The sequence below is a fragment of the Lissotriton helveticus genome, chromosome 6 (assembly GCF_964261635.1).
Source record: "Lissotriton helveticus chromosome 6, aLisHel1.1, whole genome shotgun sequence".
Classification (NCBI taxonomy): Eukaryota; Metazoa; Chordata; class Amphibia; order Caudata; family Salamandridae; genus Lissotriton; species Lissotriton helveticus.
This window is the reverse complement of record NC_136067.1, coordinates 1677524690-1677552078: the sequence shown is the minus strand read 5'-3', so window position 1 is coordinate 1677552078 and position 27389 is coordinate 1677524690. Positions and strand designations below refer to the sequence as shown.

Sequence of the window (27389 nt, the reverse complement as noted above, 5' to 3'; positions counted from 1 at the left end):
TAAGGGACTTGCCCACGTATAATGACCCATTGCCGGAGTTGCGTCACTTTTGTGACACACTCCAGAAATGCATCGTTTTTGCGCCTACAGATACGTCAGAAATACTGACGTATCTGTAACTCCTTGCGACATGATGTGTCATACTGTAAATATGACGCATCATTGGTGTTACAAGGAGGGCGCAATGAAAAGTGACGCATCGCTGTTTTCTCGCAGTGATGCGTCACTTTTCATAAATGAGGCCCTTAGTTTTTAACATCAGACTTTGTTCAGGAGCAATAGAAAGAAAGAGAGCAGTAGAAAATAAACGAGAGCGCGAAAGATAGGTAAACAGTCACAAAAGGAGAATGCAATGTTGAGAAAGAACCTACACGTGTGAGATAAAGAAGCAGGAATTTTAGGGTGGTCTACGAAATGGGCATGGGGTGGAATCAAGACTAGGCAGCGTTGGTATTTTGAATCCTTCACATCCGGCATTGTAGCAGTAGCCCCTAAAAAATAATGGGGGCCAGTCGATTTTTATATATAATGTATATATAATGTAAACAATGCTCCAGTGACATGGGACCTGTGCAGCACCGGTGAAGGAGAGGCACACCCTCCTCAAGGGATATTTCATCTTTGACGTCTCTTCCTAGGATTCTGGATGCTGATTGCAGACCAGAATCCCAACTAATTGGACAGGTTTTATTAATCTTTTTAGGGGACAGGGTGGACATTTTGTGGCTGTGCTCCTTAATCGAACACGACTGCCATCTGCTCACTGGATTTGAGTGGACTGACAGGTGACAGCAATGTGTTAAGAAGTCAGGACAAGCTTTTCTCTGTGCAGGCACAGGTGCCTACTGGCATGTGCCCTCTCAATTGGATTGCCAGTCCTCTGAAACTGGGTGCATCACTGCATCCATTTCTGTGTGGGTGATTTGTGTGCAGCATAACGAATAAGTAGTATGCATGTCATGGTGGACACGCACAATGTGCAATGTAATTTGAAGGCCTCCTTCAAGTATTTCTGAAGCATTACGGTACGTTAGACTCCAGGGTGTGGAAGGCTATGCCTGCCTCTCAAGTGCAGAGATAGAGTTTCACCATGTCCACCCATTGTGTTGCCCCTTATCTGTTAGTCTCTCAGGGTGTTAAGTGTAGAGTGTTTAGGCCTCTTTATATTTTCTGCCAATGTTTTTGAAATCTCAGTGCCAAAGTCTCTTAGCCCACCCCGACTTTCTGGAAGGCATAAACAAGAGGAGCAGAACTACTTGAAACTAGTCCATGTTCAGAGTCTACCAACTCAGACCGGAAATATAGTATAACAAGCACTGGCAAAGTCAATAGGTGCCAAAAATACTGTAAACGCAGGCATTCCCAAATAGGGTTAGGGAAAGTCTCATAGTGAGTCCCTGCAATCTTGATCTTTGAGTGAGGGTGTCCCTGGCTGCTCCCAGTTGGGTCTCAAGGTAATCTCAGCCCCACTCCCTGGCCTGGAAGAGTTTGGATGGATATGCAGATGCAGACTGAAGCTCCAAATACCGAGAGCAGGAAACCATGTTACAAAATGGGTCGCACTCCGACTCCACCCACCAGCAGGTGTGCCCCAGGAGCATCATGGTCGATGCAGTCTTTAAATAGCGAGTGCGCTATATTGAAGAAAAGTGTGTCGTAGCAAGGTTGCAGCACCAACTCTGGACACCGGTGTTTCGGAATAGTTGTTCCTCGTCAGCAGAATGTAGGTATTCGGGGTTAGCTGTGCAGGCTGCCAAATGTTCTCAGGTATGTACCTCTCATGGCGCGGGTGCGGGATCCGAGCTCGTCAGCCCAAGCTCAAGGGAGCCTATCAAAGTACAAAATGGGTCGCACTCCGACTCCACCCACCAGCAGGTGTGCCCCAGGAGCATCATGGTCGATGCAGTCTTTAAATAGCGAGTGCGCTATATTGAAGAAAAGTGTGTCGTAGCAAGGTTGCAGCACCAACTCTGGACACCGGTGTTTCGGAATAGTTGTTCCTCGTCAGCAGAGTGTAAGTATTCTGGGTTAGCTGTGCAGGCTGCCAAATGTTCTCAGGTATGTACCTCTCATGGCGCGGGTGCGGGATCCGAGCTCGTCAGCCCAAGCTCAAGGGAGCCTATCAAAGTACAAAATGGGTCGCACTCCGACTCCACCCACCAGCAGGTGTGCCCCAGGAGCATCATGGTCGATGCAGTCTTTAAATAGCGAGTGCGCTATATTGAAGAAAAGTGTGTCGTAGCAAGGTTGCAGCACCAACTCTGGACACCGGTGTTTCGGAATAGTTGTTCCTCGTCAGCAGAGTGTAGGTATTCGGGGTTAGCTGTGCAGGCTGCGAGAGGTACATACCTGAGAACATTTGGTGTCCAGAGTTGGTGCTGCAACCTTGCTACGACACACTTTTTCTTCGATATAGCGCACTCGCTATCTAAAGACTGCATCGACCATGATGCTCCTGGGGCACACCTGCTGGTGGGTGGAGTCGGAGTGCGACCCATTTTGTACATTGATAAGCTCCCTCGAGCTTGGGCTGACGAGCTCGGATCCCGCACCCGCGCCGTGAGAGGTACATACCTGAGAACATTTGGCAGCCTGCACAGCTAACCCCGAATACCTACACTCTGCTGACGAGGAACAACTATTCCGAAACACCGGTGTCCAGAGTTGGTGCTGCAACCTTGCTACGACACACTTTTTCTTCGATATAGCGCACTCGCTATCTAAAGACTGCATCGACCATGATGCTCCTGGGGCACACCTGCTGGTGGGTGGAGTCGGAGTGCGACCCATTTTGTACATTGATAAGCTCCCTCGAGCTTGGGCTGACGAGCTCGGATCCCGCACCCGCGCCGTGAGAGGTACATACCTGAGAACATTTGGCAGCCTGCACAGCTAACCCCGAATACCTACACTCTGCTGACGAGGAACAACTATTCCGAAACACCGGTGTCCAGAGTTGGTGCTGCAACCTTGCTACGACACACTTTTTCTTCGATATAGCGCACTCGCTATCTAAAGACTGCATCGACCATGATGCTCCTGGGGCACACCTGCTGGTGGGTGGAGTCGGAGTGCGACCCATTTTGTACATTGATAAGCTCCCTCGAGCTTGGGCTGATGAGCTCGGATCCCGCACCCGCGCCGTGAGAGGTACATACCTGAGAACATTTGGCAGCCTGCACAGCTAACCCCGAATACCTACACTCTGCTGACGAGGAACAACTATTCCGAAACACCGGTGTCCAGAGTTGGTGCTGCAACCTTGCTACGACACACTTTTTCTTCGATATAGCGCACTCGCTATCTAAAGACTGCATCGACCATGATGCTCCTGGGGCACACCTGCTGGTGGGTGGAGTCGGAGTGCGACCCATTTTGTACATTGATAAGCTCCCTCGAGCTTGGGCTGACGAGCTCGGATCCCGCACCCGCGCCGTGAGAGGTACATACCTGAGAACATTTGGCAGCCTGCACAGCTAACCCCGAATACCTACACTCTGCTGACGAGGAACAACTATTCCGAAACACCGGTGTCCAGAGTTGGTGCTGCAACCTTGCTACGACACACTTTTTCTTCGATATAGCGCACTCGCTATCTAAAGACTGCATCGACCACGATGCTCCTGGGGCACACCTGCTGGTGGGTGGAGTCGGAGTGCGACCCATTTTGTACATTGATAAGCTCCCTCGAGCTTGGGCTGACGAGCTCGGATCCCGCACCCGCGCCGTGAGAGGTACATACCTGAGAACATTTGGCAGCCTGCACAGCTAACCCCGAATACCTACACTCTGCTGACGAGGAACAACTATTCCGAAACACCGGTGTCCAGAGTTGGTGCTGCAACCTTGCTACGACACACTTTTTCTTCGATATAGCGCACTCGCTATCTAAAGACTGCATCGACCATGATGCTCCTGGGGCACACCTGCTGGTGGGTGGAGTCGGAGTGCGACCCATTTTGTACATTGATAAGCTCCCTCGAGCTTGGGCTGACGAGCTCGGATCCCGCACCCGCGCCGTGAGAGGTACATACCTGAGAACATTTGGCAGCCTGCACAGCTAACCCCGAATACCTACACTCTGCTGACGAGGAACAACTATTCCGAAACACCGGTGTCCAGAGTTGGTGCTGCAACCTTGCTACGACACACTTTTTCTTCGATATAGCGCACTCGCTATCTAAAGACTGCATCGACCATGATGCTCCTGGGGCACACCTGCTGGTGGGTGGAGTCGGAGTGCGACCCATTTTGTACATTGATAAGCTCCCTCGAGCTTGGGCTGACGAGCTCGGATCCCGCACCCGCGCCGTGAGAGGTACATACCTGAGAACATTTGGCAGCCTGCACAGCTAACCCCGAATACCTACACTCTGCTGACGAGGAACAACTATTCCGAAACACCGGTGTCCAGAGTTGGTGCTGCAACCTTGCTACGACACACTTTTTCTTCGATATAGCGCACTCGCTATCTAAAGACTGCATCGACCATGATGCTCCTGGGGCACACCTGCTGGTGGGTGGAGTCGGAGTGCGACCCATTTTGTACATTGATAAGCTCCCTCGAGCTTGGGCTGACGAGCTCGGATCCCGCACCCGCGCCGTGAGAGGTACATACCTGAGAACATTTGGCAGCCTGCACAGCTAACCCCGAATACCTACACTCTGCTGACGAGGAACAACTATTCCGAAACACCGGTGTCCAGAGTTGGTGCTGCAACCTTGCTACGACACACTTTTTCTTCGATATAGCGCACTCGCTATCTAAAGACTGCATCGACCATGATGCTCCTGGGGCACACCTGCTGGTGGGTGGAGTCGGAGTGCGACCCATTTTGTACATTGATAAGCTCCCTCGAGCTTGGGCTGACGAGCTCGGATCCCGCACCCGCGCCGTGAGAGGTACATACCTGAGAACATTTGGCAGCCTGCACAGCTAACCCCGAATACCTACACTCTGCTGACGAGGAACAACTATTCCGAAACACCGGTGTCCAGAGTTGGTGCTGCAACCTTGCTACGACACACTTTTTCTTCGATATAGCGCACTCGCTATCTAAAGACTGCATCGACCATGATGCTCCTGGGGCACACCTGCTGGTGGGTGGAGTCGGAGTGCGACCCATTTTGTACATTGATAAGCTCCCTCGAGCTTGGGCTGACGAGCTCGGATCCCGCACCCGCGCCGTGAGAGGTACATACCTGAGAACATTTGGCAGCCTGCACAGCTAACCCCGAATACCTACACTCTGCTGACGAGGAACAACTATTCCGAAACACCGGTGTCCAGAGTTGGTGCTGCAACCTTGCTACGACACACTTTTTCTTCGATATAGCGCACTCGCTATCTAAAGACTGCATCGACCATGATGCTCCTGGGGCACACCTGCTGGTGGGTGGAGTCGGAGTGCGACCCATTTTGTACATTGATAAGCTCCCTCGAGCTTGGGCTGACGAGCTCGGATCCCGCACCCGCGCCGTGAGAGGTACATACCTGAGAACATTTGGCAGCCTGCACAGCTAACCCCGAATACCTACACTCTGCTGACGAGGAACAACTATTCCGAAACACCGGTGTCCAGAGTTGGTGCTGCAACCTTGCTACGACACACTTTTTCTTCGATATAGCGCACTCGCTATCTAAAGACTGCATCGACCATGATGCTCCTGGGGCACACCTGCTGGTGGGTGGAGTCGGAGTGCGACCCATTTTGTACATTGATAAGCTCCCTCGAGCTTGGGCTGACGAGCTCGGATCCCGCACCCGCGCCGTGAGAGGTACATACCTGAGAACATTTGGCAGCCTGCACAGCTAACCCCGAATACCTACACTCTGCTGACGAGGAACAACTATTCCGAAACACCGGTGTCCAGAGTTGGTGCTGCAACCTTGCTACGACACACTTTTTCTTCGATATAGCGCACTCGCTATCTAAAGACTGCATCGACCATGATGCTCCTGGGGCACACCTGCTGGTGGGTGGAGTCGGAGTGCGACCCATTTTGTACATTGATAAGCTCCCTCGAGCTTGGGCTGACGAGCTCGGATCCCGCACCCGCGCCGTGAGAGGTACATACCTGAGAACATTTGGCAGCCTGCACAGCTAACCCCGAATACCTACACTCTGCTGACGAGGAACAACTATTCCGAAACACCGGTGTCCAGAGTTGGTGCTGCAACCTTGCTACGACACACTTTTTCTTCGATATAGCGCACTCGCTATCTAAAGACTGCATCGACCATGATGCTCCTGGGGCACACCTGCTGGTGGGTGGAGTCGGAGTGCGACCCATTTTGTACAGGAAACCATGTTGTTTGGGTCCTGTATGTAACTCTACAGGTCCAGTTTAGCTCTCCAAAGCATGATGCACGACTCACAATTTCTCCTCTAATTCCAAGGATGCACAAGGTGCTGTTAAAAGGCATCCCTGTGATTGTTGGCCATGACCATGGATCCTGTAGAGTAGGTTCCAGAGGCAACTGTAGTCCTAAAACAGACTCCCCCGTTAGTTGCTCGAGGAGCTGCTCCTGATTTCAAGTGACACCAGGAGTGGGTCCACATCTCGTTTGGGTAAGCGGTTGTATTTAGATCTGTTTCCAGTGCTACAGGGACTGTCACTTCTCCAGACACGCCCATGTCCACTGTGTGAAACCGCAGAGGTGTCTGGAAGTAAGTGCACTCTCATGGCAGAGAGGCCAACAACACAGGGGCAGATCTTAAGAAAGTAGTGTTGGGAGCCCATCTCAGCAGGCTGGGGCCCTCCAGGTTAACAGGAAATTGCCACCTACAAAAATGAATTTTAAGTAGGCTTTGACTACGTTGACATTTTAATGAGAAAAGTGACACATACATATATAGACTATATGGAACTATGGACCATGTCTGATCGGGTCAAGAGGGATTTTCTTTGGGGTACATAATGGAACTAGGACTGAACCATTCCATTTGAATTGTACTGTTCTCGCTTAATGATAGCCTCAGTGCTATAGTGCGCGTGAGAAGTAAGTTGGCTGTCACAAACTCCCGAAGGGCATTCTGTCATGCATTCTAACCCTTTGTTGTTTTATCTTCAACTGTCCAAAAAGAGACAGGTCTTGGTGTCAGTAAAGATGTCACATGGACTGGTCTGGTATAGTGAACTTACTACTGCTGCTTTATTAAGATGATAATATAGTGCTGTGCGCGTTCATCTTCTGTGCCCTTCATTCTATGATAAATACACGCTCAGTTTAGGAATCAGCAAAGACTTCAAGAATCAGCACAGTGACTGTTCTACCTCTATCATTGGTTCTTTTTATGATTTTCACTGGATTTGTATTTTCTAACAGGGACTATAGGGTACCTACTTACTATGGACACCTCAAACAGCTGATCTGGTGCTCAACCGGGCCATTCATTTCTGTACCCTGAGACGTGAGACCCCCCACTTGCCTCTAAACTAGTCTCCCTCATCATGGTGCCTGTTGGTCTCATAACAATTGAGACAAATAGGCTTAAGAAAATGATGGTGCCCCTTTGTGTTTTTTAATATTTTGTTCCTGACCATTACCAAAAATCATCACTGATGTTATCCTTCAGGAGCATTAATTCGAGTGAAGCGGCGTAAAAGGTGTATTAACATTACCGTGTACAACTAAGAATCCAAAGTATTGGGTTCCAAGACCTAGCTCATGTCGCGGTAACTGACCAGATTGATCAGTTATACCTGCCAAGAAAGAAAAATTTCTTTCTAGTGTCCCCTCACTCACCAGGGTTGCCCCACGGTGACATGCTTCATCATTGGGGCCCTCCCAGTTCTCTACGAAAAGGGGCGTGCTGCGACTCATGAACTATGCAGGAGCACTTTAAAGTGAGAGACTATGTGTAGTGCACGGTGGTGGAGTGGGTGTGGGTATATTAAAAATACTGTGTTTAGTGGGCCTCAATAAATTTATTTTGCTCCTAGACAGGTATATTAAAAAAGGGGGACTCCAAAGTCCTTAGTAAGACAGTGATATAATAAAAATTAAAGAAAAAATACTTAATGCATAAAGCATGCGTTCATAATAGAATACATACGATTTTTTTATTTCAAATGTTGTAGCTGTGCTCATGGGCACCTCATGGTCACTCTAAAGGTGTTCGTTTTCACCTTATGGAATCAATGTTCCCTGATTGGGAAAATGTATCGGTAATACCTAGATTCAGCTCCCCCGGGCCCTGTCTTACTAAGGACCTTGGAGTAGCAAATGCAGAGCTGGTCTCTGCATGGTCCTGACGAAAAGCTAGGGGTAGCATGAAACATGTTGACCTTCTCACTGAACCAGTCCCCATTATAGGTTGGTTGGCAGTGAGTGTCTAGTAGTGGAGTAAAGTGTGACGTGGTTTGAAGACGGTGCAGAAATTTAAGAGCGCTGACTGCTGACTGCTGACTTCTGAGTAGAGCTTTGAACAAATGTCACTCATTCTTTTACAAATTAAGCACTGTTTAGGACTAGGTATTTATGTCAGATGGTATTCTGGATACAGTATTCTGGTACTATACCTGAGCCACCATCACTTCCCCAGCATATGGAGCAGTCGACCTATCAAACAGTCTGTCTTCATCTCTGGTGAAGATAATAAAGATAATAAATTTATTGAGGCCCACTAAACACGGTATTTTTAATATACCCACACCCACTCCACCACCGTGCACTACACATAGTCTCTCACTTTAAAGTGCACCTGCGTAGTTCGTGAGTCGCAGCACGCCCCTTTTCGTAGAGAACTGGGAGGGCCCCAATGATGAAGCATGTCACCGTGGGGCAACCCTGGTGAGTGAGGGGACACTAGAAAGAAATTTTTCTTTCTTGGGAGGTATCCTTGATCAATCTGGTCAGTTACCGCGACATGAGCTAGGTCTTGGAACCCAATACTTTGGATTCTTAGTTGTACACTTTATCCGGAGGGCGACCTAGTCTCTCATTCCTCCTTCTCCCCTAGTCTCATACCTGTATTAACATTACCAACACATCTGTATTTAGGGTTACCAGTAAATGATTACCCACATTTACTTTAAGGTAAGAATAGCATTTGCAAGATGAGGGATAAGTGATGCCCACAGATCACAACCCCGTCCCCACTTCTTCCCGCTATGGTCTTTCTTTATAGCCTGCCTCAGGAGGATACAAATGGTTTTCCTGCAGCGGAGCCCCGAGAGTATTCACGTGAGCCCCAACATTTAGAAAAAGAATCCTTCTATCACAGACACATTTCTCAGGAGGGAAAGACTGACCCAGTCTGAATGGCTGGATCTATGGGTTTCTGATGCTACTCTAGATAGTGATTGGCACTAGGCATCATCCTAACTGCCCAGCTTTGTAAATAGAAGCTGTAGCTGAACTTCAGTTCATTGAACATCATTTGGACAAATAATCTGTGTGGTCTTTCTGAATATGCTGCCCATTTCCTTCTGTCTGTGACTAGGACTGCAAACACAAGGAGATGATGGACAGAGTGATCAAACTTTTAAGACACTCACTCCCAATCATAGATCTGGGTTGAATCCATCATCATCCTTTAGCTCACTTCATCACCCCAGTTCAGACCCAGCCATATGCAAATCAGTCTTGACCCTGTTCCTCATGGGAACAGTCCAGACCGAACTGCCAAGCCAGGTCTTCCCTGGACTGTAAACAAGCATCCTGGGACCGATGATGGATTTACCCAGATCTGTGACTGGGGATGAGTATCTGAAAAGTTTCAGCACTCCATCCATCATCTCCTTGTGTTTACTATGTGTAAGACTGCTGCAGCTCTGCTGCTGGTGGCATTCCCCTCTGTGGAAACTGCCAGGCAGTCCGATGCATTGCTAAAGAAAGACTGAGCTTGCTCTACCCATCACCATGGGACAGAGGCAGGCTGCAGAAGAAGTTACCTTGAGAACCAAAGTTGTTAACAGACATCTGCTGAGCTCCTCAAACTCTTCACCAGAGATGGAGACAGACTGTTTGATAGGTCGACTGCTACATATGCTGGGGAAGTGATGGTGGCTCAGGTATAGTACCAGAATACTGTATCCAGAATACCATCTGACATAAATACCTAGTCCTAAACAGTGCTTAATTTGTAAAAGAATGAGTGACATTTGTTCAAAGCTCTACTCAGAAGTCAGCAGTCAGCGCTCTTAAATTTCTGCACCGTCTTCAAACCACGTCACACTTTACTCCACTACTAGACACTCTCTGCCCCTTTATCTCACACTTGTGGGTTCATTCTTTCTCCCTTTGTGGCGTTTTTCCGTCTTTTTCTTCCTTCCCCCTTCTTTCCCCTTTGTTTGTTTTTCTCTCTCTTGCTCTCAGGATCTGTCTGATGCGCAAAATAAGTGCCGGTCTCCAAAAATTAGCGCTGTGGCCCTCACCGGCAACACTGGTTTAAATTAAGCACTGCCTAAATATTCTTAACAAAAATATCACCCACTGGAGTGAATATATGAACATCTCCTGGGAGAATATTTTTGTACATTATTTTTAGAACAAGATATTTTTGTCATATGTTATTCTCTGTACATTTTTTTTGTAAACATTATTCTGAAATACAACCAATGACTGCCTAGCGAGCGTCCCCTCTCTGCATTGATGTTCGTTTTATGATCTATTTAACTTGTTCCCCCTTTGACCAATCTCTTTATCACAAAATCCTAGGCCTTTTATGGACTGTTGTGGTCAGCTATGAGCCCTGTGTGTTCCTGACCTTGGGAGTGCTTCATTCTCCATGACATGCCAAAATCAGCCTGTCTCTACAGCGCCTTTCACTGCACAAATGGATGTCAAGATACTGCCCCTTCCTTTACTAGTACTGCAGATACTGTTACATGAATTTCAAGAGGCTGTCTTCTTAGTTTACTGCATTTTGACTTGGGGTTGTGTTTTTGTGGTATGTTGGTTTAGACTGCCATACTCAAAGCGAAATTACTTGTTCACTGCCCCATATTGTGATACATGGGTGTAATGTGTTTTATATTGAACTGTCTTGTTTTCCACTTACACAATTACTGTTTCTACCACAAATATGTTTTAGTTATATCAGATGTGTTTGATGTGTTGTGTAAAAACATAAATCTGGCAAGAAATTCCAATTTAATTGCAGTTGTAATACCTGTTCCTAGACTCACCCACACACCTCATCTGAGCGTAGTATTGAACTGCTTTCCCACATCTACCCAGGGAGTTATGAAGGTTTAGGTAGGTCCATCCTTCAGTTTCAGACTTGGATTCGTGAGTTCTCATTGCTACTGACCCCAAGCTTCATTGGCATTTTAATGACACGTTTAGGAGAAAGTGGCCTGGCACGCACTGTTTATGAAATCAATAAACTGTGTTCCACGGTCTCTGTTGATGGAAAAAAACACCTCACGGAGCCTTATTAAGCTGGAGGGCAGTATGCTCCTCTGCAGATTGCAAAACCCACCAAAATGGAGAGACATATCAATGAAGCGCTGTTTCTAATTCAGCATAAGATGATGGCCGATTTTAACTAGGATGCATTTTTTCTTAGCCTCACGTGACAATTAACTGTATAAAGTATCATAAGTTAAATGTGTTTAACCTGGTTTGGGTCTTGATTTTAATCAACGTTCTATCCTGGAATTAAAAGGAAATAACTTATGTTATTTGGCATATAAAAAGGTATGTTATATTTCAAGATAAGGCTTTCTTTAAGCTTTCTATACATTTTTCTATATAGATTTAAGTTGGATCTAGTAAAGAATCGAGTAGTTTGAGATGAATGAAATAATTTCAATAAGTAAAATGCATATTGCGATTGATTAAAGTCGTGGGACAGGATCTGTTGAATGATTTTGTGCATAACCGAAATAAATATATGTCGACTTTGACCTCAATCACATTCTTTATAGGTTAAGCTCATTTTAATATATGTGCATTGTTTTGTTTATCACCACATAGGGAGATTAGCGTAAACCTCGTCAACGCTCCAAAAATAAAAAGGCAAAAAGATTTACTGTGCCTTTGGTTAACACTTTCTTTGGATGCTTGAATTTAGCTACTGTACAAGCTCAGTTCTAGCAACACAATCTTATCTGACATTTCTACCAGGACAGTGACTATGTCTCGTGCTATGGTACAAGGTTGTTCTGTCAGCTCGTTTAAACAGGTATTTTCTTCCATTAACCAATTAGCATTCCACCTAATCACACGAGATCTACTAACCCGCACCAAATAAGACAATTCCAAGCAGATTAATAGCTCTTGCTCCAACTTTCTGAAAGTAACAAGAACTGAATCCTATGGGAACAAAAAAGCCTACTTTACTAATATCACAGTACAAGCAGATGAAAACATAAAAATAAGCTGGCTTTTTATGTCTATTATTTTGTTTGCTCGTATTACTCCCTCTCATCTTTTACAGGGGATTTGTGCTAGCATAAAATACTTTTTAGGGAAACCTCACCATTCACTTATACTGTGTAGTAAAATAGGCAGATAAGATGGGTCAGAAGTCCTTCGCAATCACTAATTTCAAAATATCATAGTGTGATTCCTCTCACTTTGTTGGCATTAGCTTCTCTTTACATCCAGCTCATGCTCTACTGTCTTCATAAGAAATTCCTGCATTGTTCTTTCTGCTAATTAAAAGTGGGTCTGGGCAAAATCTAATTACACTTGTGAAATGTGTCCATTTTCTGAATTGTGTGTAGTATTACATTTGAAAATGTTCTTGAAATTTCACATTACCCAATTCCAAACGATTTGTTTTGCATGTGGAGGCTTGTTCGGAAAGAAAATGCCAGATAAGAGGCATTTACTGCTCGGACGAGTCTTCTGCCTATATTTCGTGAGGCGTTTTATGTAAAGGAGCACTTCCTTGAAGAAAGTCACTCCAGATACCACAAACCTCTAAAAGCATACTTTCACAACATTCTCTTGGAAATTCATGAGCAAGAATATGCGATTTTGCTCAGCTCTATTTGAAATGCATTACCACTTTGTAGCCTAACAAGCATATGAAAGAATAAAAGCATTTTATATAAATAATTCAGCCACTGTGTCGAAGACATATAAGAATAAGAAATTCAGCTCATTTTATAATTTCTAAAATGTGAACTTTTTCAGTGAACGTGCCTAATAGATTAAGGGGCCATAATATAAATTGCTTCTTTACAGATGCCTCTTCCGCTTCCATGGAGTTGATAACACTCAGTTACAATCCCTTCATGAGGTCAAAACATGCTCAAAGATTTACTTGTGATTAACTTAATTTACTTTTAAAATTGGAAAACTAAGATAGCAGAAAATGTCACTTTGCAATGACTAATTCTCAGGCATGATGCCTTGAGTCTAATCGCACAAGTTACTACTTGTGTAACCATATATCTGTAAGAGACATTAGTTAGTGATAGATTCCTTACCGTAGAATATCCTCAGGTGTCAGACTGGATTCGAGAACTTTTTCATCATCAGTACCCCTGCGCATCGGGAGGTGGCGTCGTGTAGCTCTGCGTCCTTTGCTGGCATTGTAAGCAACGAGATGGCGTCACGGAGACTACTTAGGTGCCACCCCTGCGCGCTGACGTCAGTTCTGTACACGACTTTCAGTGCCAGGAACACAGAGCCATGCAAGAAACTGACCACTGGTGCCATTAAACTAGGGCCCTGAAAGGAATGACCTTAACCCTAGAAATCAGATCGCAGAACGGGGAAGATGGGTGGGGCGGTAAGGAATCTATCACTAACTAATGTCTCTTACAGATATTGTAACACAAGTAGTAATTTGCGCATCTGAAAGAGACACGTTAGTGATAGATTCCTTACCTTAGAATAGATACCCCAGCAATACCAACCCCGGTGGTGGGTCTGCGAACAAGATTACACCAGAAAGTCACAGAGAACAGAACTGCCAAAGAAGCTGTCTCTCCAGACTTGACAGTCAAGGCAGTACTGCTTGGTAAACGTGTGCAGCGAGGCCCACGTAGCTGCCTGACAAATGTCCTGCAAGGGATCGCCACGTCCCAAGGCAGTAGTGGCTGCCGTTGCCCTGGTAGAATGGGCAAGCAGCCCACAGGAAGCTACTTCTTGGCCAACGAGTAACATGCTTTGATGCACAGAACAACCCACCGAGAGATGATGCATTTGTGCACAGCCCAAACGTTTTTGACGCCCGCGTAGCCAACAAAGAGCTGGTCATCCACCCGGAACTGTTGTGTGCGCTTCAGATAGAACGAGAGCGCATGTTTTGGGTCCAGACGGTGGAGCATCTCTTCTTCTTTTGAAGGATGCGGAGGTGGAAAGAATGTGGGCAAAGTGATGGTCTGTCCGATGTGGAAGGGCATGAAAACCTTTGTCAAGAAAGAAGGACGTTTTCTTAAAACCACCTTGTCCGGATGAACAGAAAGGAAAGGAGGTTTAGAAGAAAGAGCCTGGAGCTCACTCACTCTTCTGGCAGAGGTGATAGCTACCAGGAAAGCCGTCTTTAGAGTGAGAAGATGTAAAGGACAGTTATGAAGGGGCTCAAAGGAAGCGCACATCAGATAGGTCAAGACAAGATTTAAGTCCCATTGAGGCATTATAAAAGGCATGGGAGGAAACGTGTGTAATGCCTTTCAGGAAACGGTTAACAACCGGGGACTTTAGTAGGGAAGGCTGATCTGGAAGCCTGAGAAAGGCAGAGATGGCCGAAAGATAACCTTTGATAGTGCCCAGAGCAGGAATGGGATCCACAGCCTTTGCTGTGCACCATACCACAAATTTGTTCCACCTGCAGGTGTATACCGTCTTAGTGGAGGGACGCCTGGCTGCCAGAATGACATCACAGACTTCAGGAGGAAGATCGAAAGCTGTCAACTGTCGCCGCTCAATCTCCACACTTGGAGGTGGAAACTGGATAGGTTCGGGTGGAGGACCGCCCCCTGCTGCTGTGACAGAAGATCCTCCCGAAGGGGCAGCCGGATCGGCGCCCGGTTGCGCCGAATCTCCTCCAGCACTCTGGGCAGAAGTGGTATAGGCGGAAAGGCGTACAACAGACCACAGCTCCACTCGCGACGAAAAGCATCGCCGAGCGAGTGCCGCCTTGGAAATTCCAACGAGCAGAACTGAAGACATTGCGCGTTCTCTTTGGTGGCGAATAGATCTAACCAAGGCTCTCCCCACTGCCGAAAGAGACCCTGCGCCACGTCCGAGTTCAGACGCCATTCGTGATCCATCAAGCACCGGAGGCTGAGTTCGTCCACCCTGGCATTCAGAGAATCTGCCAGGTGTTGAACCATCAAGGTAATGCCTTGATGTTCCAACCATGCCCAGAGGCGCAGAGCCTCCTGACATAGGGTCCACGACCCCACCCCGCCCTGTTTTTTGTAATACCACATGGCGGTGGTGTTGTCCGTGAACACCTACACTACACTTCCCAGACAGTGAGAAGGAATGCCTTCAGTGCAAGTCGGATCGCCCGAAGCTCCAAAAGATTGATATGAAGGCGCGACTCCGCCGGAGACCAGAGGCCTCTGATCTCCGCCTCTCCTAAGTGACCGCCCCATCCCAGGAGGGACGCATCCGTCACCACTGTGTGCTCGGTTGGGGAAGAGAGAGGGATCTGCCATTGACCCATTCACGATTCGTGAGCCACCACTGCAATTGTCGTGCCGAGATCTGGACATGATCGAACAGGTTGCCCTGATGCTGTGCTCATCGGAACTTCAAGCCCCACTGCAGAGCCCGCACATACCATCTGGCATGTTGCACTACCAGGATGCAGGAGGCCATCAGGCCCAGGAGCCGGAGGGTTATCCTGACTGAAACAAGAGATAGAGGCTGAAAGATCAGAATCATAGCCTAAATATCCAGGACTCGCTTTTCGGGGGAATAAACCTGAAACTGCGTCGAATCCATAACCGCTCCGATGAAGGGGGCTTTTGAGAGGGACTCAGGTGCGACTACGGCACATTGAGGGGGAGAACCTCAGCAAATGCAGGAGGTTGGCCGTAGTCTGAAGGTGGGTGACGACTGACTGGGGCGAGCCCACCTTCAACAAGCAGTCGCCGTGGTAGAGGAAGACTGACACCCCTGACCTGCGCAGATGAGCTGCGACCACCGCCATCACTTCCATGAACACCCGAGGGGCGCTGGTAAGGCTGAAGGGGAGCACGGCAAACTGAAAATGCTCCTGGTCTACCGTGAACCACAGGTAACGCCAGTGTGCCGGCAGAACGGGGATGCGAAAATATGCATCCTGCAAGTCCAACGCTACCAGCCAGTCTCCAGGGTCGAGGGCAGCCAAGACCTGAGCCAGAGTCAACATCTTGAACTTCTCCTTCCGGAGGAAGCGATTGACGTTCCTGAGGTCCAAGATGGGGCGCGGGCCCCCTTTCTCCTTCTTGGGGACCAGAAAGTAGTGGGAATAACAACCACGTCCTACTTCTGGCCCAGGAACATGCTCGATGGCCCCCTTGGCCATGAGGGCCGTGACTTCTTGTTGGAGAAGCGCCAAGTGATCCCCCGACATGAAGTGGAACTGAGGTGGCATGACTGGGGGGGTCAGACTCAAAGGGGAGGGAGTAGCCCCTTCGGACGATTTGCAGCACCCACCTGTCCAAAGTGACAGAGCGCCAGTGGGGGAGGTGATGTTCAAAACAGCCGCCCACCGGCGTGGGGTGCACCCTAAACCTTGGACTAGGAAGGCTTTAAGAAGGATGCTGCGGGAGCGGAGGTGGACTGACCCGCACGCTGGCCCCCTGTGCCGCCACGGCGGCCACCACGCCCGTGGTGAGGTTGGTTCTGCGCATGCCTCTGGCTGAACGAATGTGTAGGGGCGCCTCTTCCGTGGCCATGAAAGGAACGAAAGGTAGACGAGGCCGGGCGTGTGGTGGAGAGACCCAAGGACTTTGCTGTAGCCCGAAAGTCCTTGAAATGCTCCAACACACTGTCTGCCTTATCGCCAAACAGGCGAGTACCATCAAAAAGAATGTCCATGAGGGAACTCTGGACATCCAACGAAAACCCTGTGGACCGCAGCCAAACCCAGGCTCAGAGAAGAGATCAAGGCCACCTGCATCCTCCACCCACTCATGCTCGGACTCGCACTGCCGTGCAAAAGGGTCCTCCGACCTCTCCAAGTCATCCCCCTCCTCCACGGCCCAAGGCACAGGATGCAGCAGCGGGGGAGGCACAGGGAAAAAAAAATGCTCCAACGGCGCAGGTCGGAGCCGGTCCAACTCCATGTCCCTATTAGGGTCCCAAGCCGGAGCAAAATTGCCCAGAAACTCAGGCAAGGGCAGAGGTGGGATGAATGGAACCCATCGCGGCGCCGGGAATGGAGCTGCAGGGGGCGCCAGGGCCGGAGCTGCCAGTGGAGGACCATGCGGCGCCGGGGCTAGAGCTGCTGGTGCCGGCGGCAGTGGCGCAGGCAGAGCTGGTGGCAAGCAAGAGCTCTCAATAGGGACCGCAGGGCCCGAAGGCACGTCGGCGGGAGCCCTAGGCCTGAAAAGGCGGTCCATGGCGGCAAGAAACTCTTGCACCTGGGCCAGAGTCGCTGACGGACCGGGTAGGACGGGTAGGCCGCGGGACTCTCAGGCTCCAACAGAGCCGTGGGGAAAGGACCCCTGGCCCCCTTGTCCGTGTCCGGAGACCGACGGGGGAGGTCAGAGAGCGTACGCACTTCTTCGACTTTTTCTTGTGATGTCTCTTACCCGATTCCGAGAGTGAAGACTTGGACCCCAAGGGGCGATGATGATAGCTCCGCGGTCGGTCCCTCGAGCGACCCCTGGACCTTGAACGGCACGGAGACGACTACCGGGCTTCCAGCAGCTTTCTGGACCGCTTCTGCAAAGCCTTCGGAGCCATAGCCAGACAGTCGGAACATGGCCGGGAGTCATGGTCGCGCTCCAGACAGTAGAGACAGACGCCATGGGAGTCGGCCACTGAAATCGTACGGCGGCCGGCCCCACAGGATTTAAACCCAGGCATCCCTACGTGGCACCAGGAGTCAAGTCTCAAAAAGAAGTAGAAACAAAAAGTCCCAAAAAAAAGTTTGTCCAAAAGTGACTAGGATACGCGCTCTAACCGGATCTGTTCTTGCTGGCGGGGAAAAAGAAAGAACAAAAATTAATGTGTGTCCTCATGTAATGTAACTGGTGCTATGTAAAGTGCTTTGATACCCGATTCGGGTCTAGTTCGCGCTATATAAAACTCTGCAAAAAAATAAAAAACTGACGTCAGCACGCATGGGTGGTGCCTAAGTAGTCTCCCTGAAGTCATCTCAGTGCTTACGATGCCAGCGACGTACGGGGAGCCGCACAACGCCACCTACCGACGCGCAGGGGTACTGCTGACAAAAAACTTTCCAGATCCAGTCTGACGCCTGGGGATATTCAAAGGTAAGGAATCTATCACTAACATGTCTCTTTCAGATACACTATACAGTAGCGGCTCCTGGAGGGAGTGCTGCTGGGCGGTGACACAGGGTGGGGAAGGGACAGGGTGGGGTGTAGTAAACTCCGGATTATGGCTGAACGGAGGTAAGTGTACAAATAAATAAAACAAATGCGATGCCACGAGCGCAATGAAATTCATTTTATTTATTTATTAGTATACTTACCTCCATTCGACCATATTTTATAGTTTACTACCCGCCCACCCGGCCCCTCCCCTGCCCTGCGTCACCGCCCATCAGCACTCCCTCCAGGAGCGGCTACAGCATACTAATTTTGGACTAGTCCTCCCTCGAGAGAGAGAGTAATGCTAAATTTGAGCCAGTGGTTTCCGGTGTTCAGCACGGGCACTTAATTACGAGCACTAGGACTTATGATAGTCTGCCACATGGTGGCACTGTTTGTTTAGTTTAGAGTCAAGCACATTAACAGTTCTTTAATAATTAAATATACATTAAGAATGACTAATACCTGCCACCAAAGCATTTCTTTTAGCTTTGGGGTCCTAGAGTTGTAAGAATCCTCCCCCTTGTAGGAGTGTGGCAGTAATTAGTAGCGTTGTTACTGTAACTGGCAGTGCTGACAGAAGCAATGGGCTGTACAAGCGGAGGTGGCCTCCTGACCAGGACCTGGAACTTAAGCCCTACCTCTCTCTCTATTGCCTTCCTACATCACCAGCCTCGGATGGATCTTGTCAGTTTTTAAAATAATCAAAATATGGATTTGTTTCTGGCCACCAAGTTACGTTACGACAAATATGAAAAAGACAGTCTATCAAAACACCCTCCTATTTTAATTTTAATGAACAAGCCACGGATTGATTCCAGCTTTTCGGCTCATCTGAGTCAAACCCAAGACCAATGGTAAACGTAAAGTAACCTTTTATTCTGCAAAGATAGATCTTTGATCGGTCCCGGACCATTATATGTATCGACTAAAAAGGTCTTCTTTTTGTATGGTTTTGGATGTTTGAATTATTGACCTGAAAGGATAAAAACAAAGAGTTGAATGCCCCTCCTAGAAGGGCACCGCAAAATGTGCATTGCTCTTGTGGAATGGGTTCGAAAAAAGTTCATCAAATGGAAGGGTTTTCCATTTCAGATGATTTTGCTTAAACAGGGCTTCTTAAGATAAAACCATGGCATACAAAGAGTCCCCTAAAATATGTGCTGTACATATAATACTGCATACTCATGTGATAATGAGGGGATCATTGGCCTTCTTCATTGCTCAGACACCTTAGGGTTCACTATTACTGGCACTGTGCATATATCCACCATTAACACTTCAGTAATCACTGCAACCTATTCCATCAACCCATTCAATCTTTTCACTCTCTGCCAGATTGTTTGTTTCCCTACTACTATTTATTTTGCTGAAACTCTAATCGACATCATAGCCCTCAGAATGTTAGCCTACTGAAATGATCCTTTTATGAATGCCTAGAAAAGTCTCAAGACTTGCCAAACAGGTAATATTCAACCATTCCAAACTGACCACAACCCCCTTCTGACATCAAATTACAACGCCACAGAGCCTAAAATTCAAAGTGTCTTGGTGAGAAGCTCAAATTTACAGAGGAAATCCCCCTTTTCAGAATGCAACCCGGAAGGCAATCCCGCCCACACCTGCAAATCTTCAAAACAAGGCTTCTACGTCGCAGGGTTTGGGTTTGATTTCTAGCATGCGTACGTCTTGCGTTTCGAATGACATAGAGTTGAAAGAGAAGTGATACTACCTGCCACGCACTTAGTGTGTTCTTGTGTCTGGCAGTCTTTAAGGGGGACTTACAAGGTACCAGGAGGTTTTGATTCAATAACAAGCCTCTGTGAAACTTTAATTATGCCAGGGAAGTTCACGTAATTCCTGAATTTTGCGTTACACAAAATTCATGAAATTTGTTTTGCACAGTATTTTCTAGTGGGACACTCGTTCATGAAGAAAAAAGATGTCTTGATGGTAAGAACTTGATGCTGAAACCATTTTCTTGCTGTAATCTTGTGAAACTTTTTTCCGCAAAGTTCATGCTCACTGAAAAATGTAATGCAAAGTATTGGAAAACTGTATTTTTCTCAATAATTGCAATATCACATAATTTCATAAAATGTTGCACTTTTATTATAGAATTTCATTCAGTTTCATCAAAGAAAGCTATGAAATTACGCACTCTCTTCTAAGGTACTCATATTGGGATCCCAGAGAGTTTATGGGTTACTCTTTGCTCACTTCTGAAGATTGCCTGAAGTAGGCATAAAATGTAGAACACCGACTCGGTGTTTGTATTCTGAGCCTCGTTCAGGAGACCTTTTGTCCTCAAGTGTTACTGACATGGAAGCATAGGTCAGAGCAAGAGGAGTCCTACCATGTGTGCTTCAATAGAACCCGTGCATCTCATGGTACAGAGGAAGCCCCTGGCCCCATATGAAACACCAAATAGCATGATCCATGCTAAAGCTTGTGGAAATCCACAATCTCTACAGTGTGAGACCTGAGGCGGAGCGGTACTGCAAGGACTTCTTGTGAGCTCTCCCCACCGCCGAAAGCTCAAGCTTGGATAGCTTCATTTTGGGTCTTCAGCTAAGTTGACATCTACTCCCTAGTCTCGGAGAGTTATAGGGATTGTCAGCGCACAGTAAGCTCCAACTCCCTGCAGACTGAGTCTACGAGTTGTCCAGTGGTTGCAGAGCTGCACTCCCAGCAAGACCCGCTTCATGGCGCCCCCTTTGTTCAACTCTGGCAAGGGAAAACAGTGAACATGGTTGGCAGACACCAGGATCTGACCTCAAAGCATGACCACTATGGAACTCTGCTGCTATTTGTTGCCCAGCGGACTTGCACTGTTTACCGAGCCCCATAAAAACCTGCGTACATGCTGGCCCCTCGATGCTGCACCCAGTTCACCCTGGTGTTCTGGGCCCTAGTGTGCATTTAGAGTTCCACGGCAAGGACTCCTGCTTACCCATGCGCCCCCTCCTCATTTGGTTGGCCAGGGGATATCAGGATCAGGAAGAGGTAAAAGGACAACACCGAGTGGAGGGGGCTGTGGCAAACACTTGCCAGTGCCCTGCCGAGGGAACGACCTCTCAATCCTGCAGGTTGAACACCCCCTCCCACTTATTGGTGTTGAAGCGTGCAAATGCACACTTGCATTAAGCATTGGTAAGGAGACTACATTCCTTGTAGAGGACAGATTGTTGTGTCCTTGTGCAGAGACCTAGGTGGGAGAACGCAAATGGTTGATCCCCGCCCCCCTTTACACTCAGAAGTCTAACTGACTTTTTAGCATAGCTTTGCTGTGACTGTAGCTCCTGCTTTAGTGATTCCTGGTGTACTGCTACTTTTTATGTGTGGTGGTTGAGGGGGTTCAATGTCGTGTCTGTGGGAAAGTTCAGTGTTATAGTGAATAGCCACCTCTCAGCGACTGGTATAGACAGTGGAGTAATGCTAAATGTTGCCCCCCCCCCCTGCAGAATGCACAGGGGCCCAAAGGCTCCAAAATCTCAGTTATTCATTGGCCTAGGGCTGAATGGGGCCTTCATGAAGAGTTGGTGGACCCCTGAAGGCTTGGGGCCGCCGGGGCCTCAGTTACACCCCTTGGTTTAGGGTGGGATTCAAGCTCATATTTATTGGGGAAATTAATGAGAATATGACTAGATGAAAGAGACCAGTGGCTAATGATAACGAGATTGAGAGTAAAATTGAAATACAAGTCCATTCTGTTCAGTTAAAACTTGTCAGACTTTGACAAACTAGGAAAAGCCACACTTGTCTATGTGAGCAACAGTTAACTGGGCATAATCAAAGCAGGGTATATTCAAATAGATATTTAAGCCACCAATGAAGACAACTTGGAAAAGTATAGTAGATGCCTATGAAAAATTGAGAGTACTTCATTTGATGGGTAGCATAGCAGAATGACAGAGCAAAATAAAATGGTGATGGGACTGGTAGCATATTTTTTCAGAAGATGCTCAAATGAGTGAGCATATGGTCACCTGATGATTCTATAAGAAGAATCAGAGAAGATTAGTGTGACATCACTATCTCTGCTACCTTTATGAAAGCTTAGGTCTGACGCTTATTGTGGTTTTATTATGGAAACATGTCTCAAGGACAGCATCAAAATGCAGAAAGCTGTCACTAAGATTGGCCTAAATATTGCTCGCACGGTTGATGATGAATCTGGCATTGAGAAGGGCAATGTTGGTAGTTCTCATGCTGTCAGTGTTAAAAAAGGTTTTAGTGGAGCACAGTTTCCCTGTGCTTTTTGCTCAAAGTAAAGAGGTTTACATCATCACAATATCCATATTTGAATGCAGCTGTGAGTGATGTTCATTGTCAATTGGTGCCATTGAAAAACAATGTTAACAATTGTGTTGTGCAAATCCATGTTCCAGTAACCCCATGCTTTACTGACTCCTATTGGTCAGAATTGTTGAAGAGCATGTCATTGTGTTGGTGACCAGAGGACTGGATAATGCCTAGGATGGGTGGTGCAAGAGCATGCGGGCCCAGGGAGGGATTTCAAGTTCTATCAGCTAATTCTACTACAGCGGTTAGTAGAGTGCCCATGGTTTTTGGCACTATATGGTCTGTACGGCATCACAATTTAGTGAATAGTATGCCTAGGCTAATGGTTGATTGACCTGTGGAGGAGAAATTGAGTAGAAACGATTTAATGCTGGCTAAATAGAGAACCTTTAACACCTTGGCTGCGTCGAACGTTCAGCTCCAGTGCTGAACGTTCGAAAAACAGGAGGGGCACCGTCGGCCAACGGACGTTCGCAGCACTACCAAGGTAGTGCACGCGACGACCGTTGGCCGACGGCAGCAGCCAAGGGGTTAATTTCCTTCTGGTGGTTTATCTGAGGAAGCAGGGAAGGAAAAATCAACGGATCCCGGCTTTTAAGAGGCACCATCCCCAAGCCTTTGATGTGGGCATGGTTATGATAAGGTAGTCCAGGAGTAGTGTGAATGTAGCTGATATTAATAAGCCTGTTGAATTTGGTCAATAACTTGTGATCTACTTCCCTTTACAGAGTTAATTTAATGTGAAATGTAGAAAAGAAATATATTTCAACTACATCGAGTTGCAATAGAGATGGGTGGATGAATGGATGGATGCATAGACAGATGGGCACACTATGAATGGATGGATGAGAGTGTAACCTTTTCTAAGGTCTATTGCATGGAAATATGTGCCGAGTAATGACTGAAATGTGTATAGGATCAAACCTGGTGGTTGGCCCTCATGGTAAACTCCCAGCATCAAATCAAAGGACCATGTCAGACAACCATGACTCACATGGTTTACAGTATAGAAAGGCTGACATTGGTAAACTAACTCTACAACCAAATATAAATCTTTTTCAGCTTTTTGAAGGAATATTTAGGCATATTGAATGAATTTGGGACACCTTTCAGAGTAGTAGAAGCAACATTTCCCGACTTGTCTACCAATAATAACATCGTCCAATCCACCATGACTTCTATGGTGAAGAAATGGAGGTTGCTGGTTACACTACTTTTCTTTCTTGGCAAACTGAGATCAGGGCTTCAACATCTCAAGATGACTGCACGAGATATGTGAAGGACAGTTGAGGGGTACCCAATCAAAATATATATGAAGGACAATGCTGGAACTAATAGTCCTAAATCTATTTCCCATATACCAAAGCAAAGAGAAGAGATTCTCTTAAATATTGTAGAGTAAATTACTTGCCACCAGTTGTGTAATGTTAATGCATATTTAAAAAGCAATGTGACTACTAACAACCCTATGCCGACAGGTCACTTTTAACACCTGTTCATTCATCTAGTGACGAGGATCGGAAATAGTGTTTCTTTAAATAATAATTCGTGCCTCTTTATAAAGCATTGATCCTTGTGTCTAGAAAATACCACCAAGTCATAATCCAATATGTGACCAATGCTCTAAAACGGAACCTCAACATTGCATGTGCACACATTACCAAATAAAATAATCACATAGTGGTTTCCACTGCCATATTTCGGACCCCACGGGAAACATCTCCTTAGTTGTATTTTTATGCGATGCCAATCCTCTCCACTCAGCCCATAGGTCTTGCCTTCAGACTGGTTCACCACTGTGCCTAGTTCTGGTGATAAGAGCTGGGGCTCTCGTCAGGAGGCAGTTTGCACCAGCCCGTTTATCCTGTTAGCACAGCATAAAACATAACCAACTGCTAACCGTGAAAGTTGGGTCCGGATGTGGCCTAATGGACAGAGCTGCCAACTTCGGAGCCGTAGAACTAAGTTTGAGTCTCACAGGCGGCTCAACATCCTGTGATTCTGGGCAAATCACTTAATCTCCCCATAAGTGAATGTGTCCTTAACTGGTGCTCATGAAAAGTGTTGGTGTTGATGATTAAATGCCGGTGCTAAGCACCGGAAACCACCAGCTCAAATTAAGCACTGGAGGTGGGCTTACTCCAGTAATTAATTAAATGCAATTATGCAAACAACGTAAAATATATTTCCATTAATAGCATATCTGCACAGCCAGCCGAACCTTTTGTTACACTCCAATTGAACACTGCTCCCCAAGTATCATTTTCAGAGTTTATGTGCAATAGTTCTCGTTGGAAGTACAGTGTGACCCTTGTTGCTTCATATTACATACTTTTAAGGATGGGTGTGCAACAGTGGCATTCGGGTTGTGGTTTTACCTTTGCAGACCAATAAGCAGTCGTTCAGAGGAAAGCAAATTGTTATAAATGATATGTGCGGCCCGTTCTAGACCAGAATCGCCCCATCCATGCTATATTTGATGTTAACATGTGTTTCTGCTGCCTAGTGGCTGTTAGGAAAGGCAAAGAAGGATGCTGTCCCGTGTGATCAGTCAATCCTTCCTCACAGATTTAAGCTATTCCTACAGCCATGCTCACGTCAGACCCCATCTTGCAAACACTTATTCCTTTGGCTTAAGGTCAGTGACGTTGATTAAATTATCACGAAATGTCTGTCTATCAGTGTCTCTGTCACAAGACTCTTTTTATGGCCACATTTTGTCATTTTGCACCTGCAAATCAATAATTTAAGGTGACCAGATGTTCAAAATCAAAAACTGAGGTCGAAAATAGGCATAGAGGTAGGACTAATTTTGACATTGGCCATGAACTGGAAGAACCACACTGACACACCCTCCAACCTTGTGACAGTCTTTAGGTGAGATAGGCACAACAAAAACACAATTGTAGACGCTGTGTCCTTTGTTCCATTGCAGAAAGCGTTGTCTAGCTGAAGGAACACATTACAGACATCTCAAATTGCCCCTCGTGCAGTTCATTCTGGCTGTATTTCTGCACCCTGGGACTTGTAGTCGTGCTTTTATAAAGGTAAAAGGGAACAGCAAACAGCAGGAAAGCAAAGTACAGAACTAGGCCCGAATGAGCCTCAATATGTCCCTGCGAGGGAGAGGAGTGGAAGGTGATGGACATTTTTAAAAGTTTCCACAACACGCAATTGAAAGCATGCATGGTCACTTTCTTTACACAAAAAAATAAAGCATTAAAATTGGACCAACCTCTTACTTGTTAAATGAAAGTCGTAAAAAAAATGTTTTGATTATATAACCTACTCCCTCCCTATTACAATCTGTGATGAAGCCAAGAGGGAGGCTGGCGACCCCTCGGATGAAGATTCGTCCATCTTTATGTCCTGCTGTGCTGCATTAATAATGATGTAGCACAGCAGGGGAACCTTCACAACAATTAAATTCAGTCCCTGCTCTAAAGTAAATAGTGAGGGCCACTGGAAAACTGACAGTGCACTACAGTTTGATATTTTAATGTGCACGCTCACCAGACCTGCTATTCAAAGCTGGAGCATGCGTTTAAATTACAGAACAGCAGGAAAATGCATGGTCAGTCAACTGAAAACCAGGACTGCCAGGGAAATCTGAGGCATCTGCTCACTACAGGATGATATGACTAGATGTGGGAATACCCTCATACAAAATACAGTTTTGAGTTTGGATATATATAATTACAGATGAACAGTGAACTATGGGGATGTTTTTCACCGAGGGGTTTCTGAGGAAAGTCACCGAGACAGTGAGAGTGAAGCTTGAGTTGTCTATGATGTTACTCAGAACCCCGAGGTGAAAAACATTCCCGTAATTCACTTTTTACCCCTCTATAATTTTATGTTATGGATGGCCCCCAAAATCACCTACCGCTACCTTCACCTACTGCACAGGGACAGAGGATAATGGGAGAGCTATACATCACTTGCCCTCTCCTCCCTGACGCAAATGTGAAAAATAAATACCTTACCTTCGATCCTTAACCCCTTCCATGCGTTCGTCGGCCATCGCAAGCACTACCTCCGCAGTGCTGCGCACGCCCGTTGGCTGACGTGGCCCCGCCCACTCCACTAAACCGCCGCGGCGGAATTGCCGCTGCGGTTAAGCGGTTAAACAAAACCCATTACCCTCCCTGCCTTCTTTCCCCCTCCAGCTCCTTTTCAGTCAAAGCAGACAAGCAGCGCTGTGCTAACAGGCTCTCAGACCACCCAGTCACCTGGCTTGAAAGGCCTTTATGACATCACAACACTTGACAACCAGTTTTGTTATCAGCTGTTGCGATGCCACAGTAAGGAGTTATGACGTTCACAAACTGAAACAAACGATAGAGAATCTCCATGCGAGCCACATATAACAACATAATTAACAAAGGGTGCCATTCCTGCAGGCAATGCGCACAATAAGAACTTACCTTTTCTTCTGCTTGTTAAAAATTAGTCCTCAGCGGTTTTCATTATGAAGATTCCATTTCATCCCCTAAAAATAAAAAACCAATAGACTTGCTTAACAACAGGAAGGCACCAGCTGACACATCGATCTACTTCTTGGCAAAGTACAACTCAGGAACAGCTCCGTCACAGCGTTTAAAGAGCACGAGTGTCAGTTCTGATTAGGGGAAATAGCGCTCCGAGTCATTCTAAGCAGGCCAAGCAAACGAGAA

At 46.9% G+C, this 27389-nt stretch overlaps 1 protein-coding gene across 2 annotated transcripts in view; it reads right to left on the bottom strand.

The window, feature by feature from the left end:
- The window catches only part of PLCB4 (phospholipase C beta 4), a 1076851-nt gene that overhangs the window by 932542 nt on the left and 116920 nt on the right, over positions 1-27389 (bottom strand). For both annotated transcript variants that reach the window (XM_078649526.1, XM_078649527.1), the window contains exon 2: positions 27141-27205. The gene's annotated coding sequence lies outside the window, so the exon portion shown is untranslated. The remainder of the gene's footprint in view (positions 1-27140; positions 27206-27389) is intronic.